The sequence below is a fragment of the Rosa chinensis genome, chromosome 2, assembly GCF_002994745.2.
Source record: "Rosa chinensis cultivar Old Blush chromosome 2, RchiOBHm-V2, whole genome shotgun sequence".
Taxonomy (NCBI): domain Eukaryota; kingdom Viridiplantae; phylum Streptophyta; class Magnoliopsida; order Rosales; family Rosaceae; genus Rosa; species Rosa chinensis.
Window position 1 is genome coordinate 5,231,802 of NC_037089.1, and position 8,715 is coordinate 5,240,516.

Genomic DNA, 8,715 nt, shown 5'->3' on the forward strand with positions numbered 1-8,715 from the left:
TTAATTGACTGTGAAATCAAAACCCTATATACAGGTAGCTGTTGATGAACATGACTAACTGAACAAATCCAGCACCATTTAAAACTTAAACAGAGAAATCGAATTCGTTGAATGATAAGAAACCAGAAACGAAGAGAAAAAGAAAAAAAGAAAAAAATACGAAATGAATCTGATTCCAAGTTATATACAGACGGGAGCTTATTACTTATAATCATTGCGGGCTTTATAGATCTAGAGGGGTTAAAAAAAGGTGGTAAATAAAAATTAAAGAAGCAAAGAAAATGACTAAGAATTATAAAGAGTAGGTGAGACTGTGAGAGATTGTGATGTTGTGTTGCATGATTCTTGAAGAGTCTCCCTCAAGCACTAATGAGGCGCCTCTCGATCTTAGTAGTCTCTCTCCGCCCTTGAATGCATCAATTGCATTTCTGATCAAACTTCATGAATTCAAGCTCATCTTGCATTATTTGCAAACAAACTATCTACATAGAGTGATCATCTATTCATCATAAGGATATTAAGAATTCTATTCTTGATTGACTACTTTTATTTTTATTTTCATTTTGTTATATAATGATTATGAACTTCTGGAAATCTGTAGAGCCAATTGGCATGCATGCCAGCCTTGTAGACGCGTGCCATGCATGATTGCTTGATATGGACGGTTTGATTTCGACACAAAATTAATTATCAAGCACAACTTTCTCTTTCAGTTTTCAATTTTTATTCGACTAATATTGAATTGTACGTGACTTATCATTCAATCAGTAAAGTTTTCTTTTCATTTGTTTTTCCAAATTACAAAACATCATAAGTTTTTGGTTCGATTCCAAATTTTGAGTGTTCAATTTAGTGAAAGCGAATATAATGTCAATGTTAACAACATGTATGCTTTTATGTGCGAGGTGATTTTTTTTTTTTGCTTGGGTCGATTTTGGCGGTGAAGTCTTTCGGAAGTAACCAACCACTAAATCAATGCATCCTTCAAAAACTCAAACCACGACGGGTGGTTGCAACCCATAAAGGCATCTCCAATAGACTAGCTAAATTCAATTTTTAGCTATATATAATTATTTTTAAAACAAAATTCAACTCCAACAGACTAGCTATAGCTAAGTTAATAGCTTTAGCTAAAATGGCTAGCTATATTTAGCTAGAGAATCCTACATAGCTAAAGGAAAAGGAACAATTCTTAAGTTCACCCCTAGGGACTAGCATATTCACCCCCATTGTTGACTAACATAGTTTTGCTTAATAAATTTATAATCCAACGGTCAGGGGTGGAACTAGGATTCGTAACGTAATATGGAGAGTTTAAAAGTCTTATTATGTTTACTTTAAAAAATCTGTTAATTAGAGATGTTTTTAAGTTAAAATATTATTGATTTGTTAAGTTAACTCTTTCCTTTTCTCATTTAAATGCATCTCACTGTACTGTATTGTGAGTGGACCAAGGACTGGGGGGGGTCTAGTTAATTGAATATGTTCATATCCAATTTGATTAGCTACTTTTTGCTCTATGAAATTGAATCTGCAAAAATATCTGGGGGGGGGGGGGGGGGCCGGACCCTTGCATCCATTAAACATGGTTCCGCCCCTGCCAACCGTCCATATCTTAAATTAGTATTTAAATATCATATTTGTAAAAAATCAATCAAATCAGAAATCGTTTAATTATCTAATTGAACCAAACAAATGGATGGTTCTAACAACACTTACTACTATTATGATGAACCGTCCATGTATTTCATAGAAATGAATAACTAAAAGGTCTTCAATTTGATTGATTTTTTACAGAGCTAATCTTTGTATTACGTTATACAACATGAATAGTTGGATTATAAATTTATTAAATAAAAGTATATTAATTGACAATGAGGGTAAATATGCTAGTTCACCCTAGGGGTGAACCTAAGAATTGTCCAAGCAAAAGTTATATTTTTCTCTCTTCTTTTGTCAACATGTCAGTTTACGATTTGGTAAAATATAGTTATTATTTACAAATAGCTACTATTACTGGAGCAACATTGCTGAATCAATAGCTATATTTCACAACTTTACCTAAATTTAACTAAAAAACAATTTTTACTGTTGGAGATACTCTAAGTTGGCTAGTGTAGTTCGACACAAGTTTCTATATCAGCTGTCAAGATCGACCGATGAAGAAGAACCGATCGACCTCTTCAGTTTCAATAAAAGTATTATTGGTACATCACGTACATGTAAGGCGGTTTGTTGATAATTGGTGGGAGAAATGTAACCCCCAAGGTTTTTGTCCATTTTGAAAGGAAATGTGAACTCATATTTAAACAATATTGACTCTTTTGATTGAGTCTGATATGTTGTTTCTTCTCAACGGAATTTTGGTATTACGACAATTTGTTTTTCTTTTCATTAAATAACAAATGTGTTGATTTAGCTTCCTGTCGCATTATTAACCACAAAAGTAATAAAGAAAAGGGTGATCCTTTTATTATTATTTTTTTTTTTTTTTTATGAAAAGAGCTCAGCCCATTATATAGATTCAGCAAGCAGTACAAAAATAAAACACCCCTAAGCGGTCGACATAAATAATCATTCCTCTCACCCAAAGACCCTACTCTAACACAGAATAGGAACCCAACATACCCCTAATACACCCACCTTTTAGAAAGCTCATGCACTTTTATTATAACAAACACCTACTACTCTGTAACTTGGATAAAATGTCCCTCAGAGTTACAAGATTTTTGCGATATCTTTCCTAAAAAAGAGAAAAATAAAGCCCATCATCTTTTCGTGAGAGAAGCTGTGAACTCAAACCTATCTTAAAAATAAAGAACTAACAATTCTATGAAACCAGTCAGACCAGGCCCACAACTACTAAGGCCCAAAATCGAGAAACCCTAGCACAACAGACTCAAGCCCAATTGAGTCCAGCCCCAATAAGAGCTCCAGTTCGCCCTAGGAGCACCATCTCTGTCACCACCACCACCTGCACTGCCTCTATCGTGTTCAGAGGTGCCGCCGGTGGCCATGCCACCTTTACCACCACCAAAGCAGAAGCAACCCACGATCCCGGCAAAAAGTTGAGTTGCCAAAGTCGTCCTCGAGCAAAGTTGAGCTGCTAGCATCGCCTAATCCAGTATCCCACTTCTACTAAAACCGGTTGTGCTAGACGAGAGAGTAATCATACCAACACGAGAGTTTCCAATCTCAGGTCCAACTAGCCCTAAATCAACCCCTGGATCTCCATCACATCCATCAAATGGTAAATCCCCATATGATGGTTGAATACCAAACCAGTCGTCTTTGCTACCAAACCAGCCACCACTGCAGGGCGAGACGATCCCTGCCCTCATTCCAAAATACCTCTGATCCCAAATCTGATCGGCCACACGCCTATCACTGCTATCACATCCAACAGCTATAGCAATGAGAAAAAGCCAAAAGCTTACGTTTAGGGGATACCGACGAATAAGCCCTCCCCCGCCACCGCAAATTAGACGAGAGAAAGGAGAAAGGACCCCCTTTCCCTGTTAAAGAAACAAAGCCGCCACTAGTCGAAACCAACCGCTGTGGAAAAGCCTCTCTTGCGAGAGTCAGAGAAGAGAGCATTTTTTTTTATTCAAAATTGTCTGTTAAGACTAAAGAGTATCTCTAATAGTTTTAGAAAATAGTGATTCTAGTTAAACCTCCAAATTTAATATTTTGATCTCTCATATTCACTAAATCTCTAATTCACTTTTTTGAATACTTAAAAAGCTAAGTATATCTCCTTCATTTTACCAAAAAACCATTGACTATTTAAATATGTATCTTTAATTAACAATTTGTTGTTCCTTTTTTTTATTTTTTTATTTCTATCAATTCAGCCACGAAGGATTTTGTAAGGGATTGAAATTACATACATCTTTGATGCATTTTCATCCAGCGGAGGAACAAAAATTGATTCTTGGAGGGGCCAAATAAGTAGACAATTATAAAAAAACATAGGTGAATCCAAATAATAGTTTTTTTTTTTGCAATATGAATGGTTCTAAAAAAAAACTTCGGTTCTCATATTGATTAAATCTTAATTTTTTTTTAAACCCTTAGCCCACTCTATCCTTACATATGTCAGTGAGAATTGAACCTATGACCTTTACAATGTTGGAATTATAAAGTACCAACATGTCACCTTGGATATTAAATTTTTTTTTGAAATAAAGATTTATTGCATTAGATGAGCAGCCAAAAAGCCAGAGTCTAATATACACTTAAAGACAGAAAAAATGGTGAGGTACCAACCAAGCTCCTATCAAAGTAATATAAACTCATTACAAGTCAAATTGAGCATGCTTTATAAAGCGAACCCATAGATAAAGACCAACTCCGTGTCTTCTGAGGAAAAATCATCTTCTAGCCCTCCATTGGCCAGGCATGCAATTGTGGTACGAACAGAAAGCTACTTCCCAGCAAACAAATAGGAGTCAATTCCTCCTCCACAAGCCGCTTTCTCCAGTCCAACTCGAGATAATTACCAATTCCGTAGAACCATGATCCGAATTATGACTGGCACTTGACCGACCATAAAGGCCCAACTTCGCCTAAGTAGGTCAAACTCTCAGGCCAGGCCAGCCCAAAGCACTAAGTAATAAATAAGGGTGTTAAGGCACCCTCCAACTTGGTCAAATTATGCAAAGAATCAGACCTACTCAAATGGGCCCATAAGAGATTAAGCCCACATAGTCCAAACCCAGAGGCCCAAATCCAATCAGTGGCTAGAGCACCACTCTCCCGCTGACCGCCTACCGCCGTCGCCAAGCCCTCTGGCGGCAGACCCTTCCAGCTTCCCATGGTGAACCCGCGCCTATCCACCACCAGCCACACCCAACGTGAGTCCAAAATTACAAGAACTCCGTTCAAATGCTGCCCAAGATCTATTCCGATCCTTGAGCTTGTACGCAATGTCGTCAACTGATCAGAAGCGGACCAACCCCACCTCACTCCTAGATCGAAACAATCCTTTTTCGATTCGAGATCAAATCTATCTCCACCCCTAAGGAGAAACCCAGAGACGAAAGCGTACGGCCTGGCCGAGATCGACGCCGAACTTCTACGTCGCCGTCCACTTTGAACAACTTCCGCTCTGAATCGGAACTTGCTCCCTCTCCAGACTCACCGGTCACCTTTGTTGCCGTGACCCACATTGAGAATCCTCGCCGTTGCTTGAACAGACAGCAACGGGAAAAGGCTTCCGCCGTCGCCCACTACTAAACCTTAGGGTTTCTGTGCTCTTCAGATTTTCATTTCTCTATCGATAAGAGTTTATTAAGTTTTGATACCTTGGATATTAATTAATAATAACTACACCAAAATATTCAATGAATTTAGTTTAAGGAAATTACAAATTAAATCGTTTTGAATTTTCTTTTGTATAAAAAAAGGAGGCCATGTATAAAAATTAATTATTTTTACTTGATTGTTTTAGGTAGCTTATATTAATGGGGATGTAAGAAGAGTACTTGTTTTTGTTTTTGTTTTTTTTTTTTTTTTCTATTTGTCTTTATTTGTCTTTTTATATGAATTGACAAAATCTAATAACAATTGAAAAAATATGAAGGTCCAAATATTAAATAACAATTTCCATATAAGTTATTGACAAAATATGACTCAACAAATACATCATCTAAAGATTGAATTAAACATATAAGGACTAAATCTTACAAATAAGGACAATATGCTCTCCACTTGTCACATGCATGTCATGAGTTAATTTAATTTTTACCCTTAACTACTTATTTTAACTTCTAATCCCTTTATAAGGATCAAATCTTACAAATAAGGACAATCTGCTCTTCACTTGTCACATGTCATGAGTTAATTTATTTTTTTACCCTTAATTGTTTCTTTTGACTTCTAATCCCCTTATGTTACTTTTTTTTTCCTTGAGAATAATCTTTTTATGTTACTTCACAAAATCTCACTCTCCTACTACTCTCATCTCATTATCTAATCCTGCTACTGCACTCATCCAATCCTGCTACTGCACTCATACTCGTCTAGTTCTGCTACTATACTTGTATTTGTGTTCTGCTATTGCACTTGTCCAATCCTGCTACTGCTCTCGCTACACTCATACTCGTTCAGTTCTGCTACTACACTTGTACTCGTGTTTTGCCACTACACTCATTATCACCTAATCTTGCTACTGCACTCATCCAATCTTGCTACTGCACTCATCCAATCCTGCTATTGCACTCATACTTGTCCAGTCCTGCTACTGCACTTGTACTTGTGTGTTGCTACTGCACTCGTCATCGCCTAATCCTTCTACAGCACTAGTCCAATCCTGCTACAATAATGGCATGTTTACTTACTTGGAATGGAGAACAATCATGAATCAGAGACAAGTGGAATGTGAGAAGAAAGGAATCGGTATTGATTCCGGGAGGAATGATTCCTAAACCCATCTCCCCCCTTCGTAATCGAATTTCTGAGTATTCAGGAATCGATTCCTGATAAGGAGGTGAGACCTACATCCATTCTGATTCTTTCATGTGTTAGTAAACGCATAAATTCTTTTACCCGGAATCATTCCGATTCCTTTATATGTTAGTAAACGCAGGAATGTTTTTACCCCGTAATCATTCATTTTCATTCCAAGTAAGTAAACGTGCCCTAATACTCACGATCTGCATTGTGTAGCCAATATATTAGTCTTAGACACACATAAGCAGCAAACGTAAAATTTCAGAACGATGCATTTGAATTATAACACATATGTTCCACAAACTTAACACAATGTTAGCCCATCAACAGAGATGAAGAACACAACACATCAAAGCTCATCACAAGACTTCTATCCACTAAGCTATTCCGTCAAATTTCAAAACATCACAGAAAAAATTCGATCATTATTCATTTCCAAAACTAAGCTCAAAGATCAAGATCATAATAAAGCTAGCTTCCATTACTCGAAACCGAAAAGATCAAACGATCACACATAATTCTATGCATGTAATTCATTCACATAACAAGAACACCACGCAACACAAATTTCCTAAATCCATAGTCCGCAACCTCAATCTAATTTCTCAGCAAGATAAATCCAAATCCTCATTCAGTCAATCAGATTGAAAAAAAAAACTCACAAAAAACATAAAGAAAATGCGAAAATAAAAAAGAATGAGAAAGATAAAGATTAAAGAGGAAAGGGGAAAGAGAGAAAGTGATTGACCTACATAATCACCCATGAAAAGGTAATTAGTATTAGGAGCATTGCCTTCTATCCAGAAAAAGGCTCAATGAGGTCGTAGAACTGGCCATCTCACAGAGTATGATAGAGGGGTCGAGACTCGACCCAACCTCAAAACGACTCATTTTGGTCTCCCGATCCGCAGCAACGCTTAGATCTTTGTCTGGCCGGCGTGAGCATCGCTGCGCAACCGTCAGATCTACTCAGAATCGACGGTGGTTTGAGATATGAGGAAAGCGCGGGACGAGGAGGTGAAACGTTGTCGTCTCACGGGGATCTGGATTGTCAGATCGAGCATCTGATGGAGTGCAAGACGTTGCCGGAGGCGGAGGTGAAGACGTTGTGCGAGCAAAAGGTTCAGTCAAAGTAGTAATGAGTTTTTGTTTTAGGGGGTTGTTATTGGGTCAGTGGCATACGTGTAAATATTTCATCAAACTGAACATTTTGGTCATTTTTCATTAAAATTAGGAGTCAGGCTTGCATTATTTAATTTTTGGGCCTGAGCTCATGTCCTTATTTATATAAATCTTATTGAAAGTGGGTTTTCTGTGTTTACATCTTTGGTCTTGTGCTATTATGTAATTTTCTATATAACTAACAAATGGGTGCGACTATTTCCATGCACCCTACTGAATGCTTTGTTCACCCTACAATCAAATTTTTCCTTTAAAATTCCAAAATTGTCCTCAAGTACAACTATTAACAGAAAAAATAATTGTAGTTAAGGACAATTTTATGGATAAATAAAATTTTACCCAACAGACATCTCAATTAGGGTGGTTCTAGTTGGACATCCAAATTTGCTATTTGGACCTCTCATACTTAGTACACCTCTATTTTACTTTTTAGAATACTTGAAAAACTAAGTAGATCTCCTTATCTTTACCAAAACACCATGAACATGAGATACGGCAATCTGTTACTCTATTTTTTATCTGTATCTTTAACCACGAGAAAAAGAATGAATTAAAATCATATGATATTGCTCTCTTATAAGTAGGTCTCTCCTCCATCAAAATTAATCAGAGAGTTGGTTCTCGATCTTGATATGTTGCTGGAATCCCTTTGAATTTGCTAAAAGAAGGATTTCAAGGGTTTTGGGTTAGAAGATCGAGTAATGACTATATCACAATATTGAATGAATTTAGTTTAACGAAATTTTATATCAAATTGTTTTGAATTTACTTTTATATTAAATGATAATTAATTATTATTTTTACTTAATTATTTATGGTAAAAAAAAATTATCATCTCAGCTTATTCATCGCTAATCTACCAAACAATTAGTTAGATGAAATTTTCAAGCTATAGTAGCAAGTGAAAAGAATTGTTGGTTAGTATTATTTTGTTATACTTGATGTGACTCGTATTTGATTGTACGTCACAGTAGCTGATGAAGGGATATGATAGAGAAGAGGGAAAAAAGCGAAAAAGTACAAAAAAAAAAAAAAAACTAAAAGGCATGGGGTTGCACCACGATGGTGTGCTTATTTTCT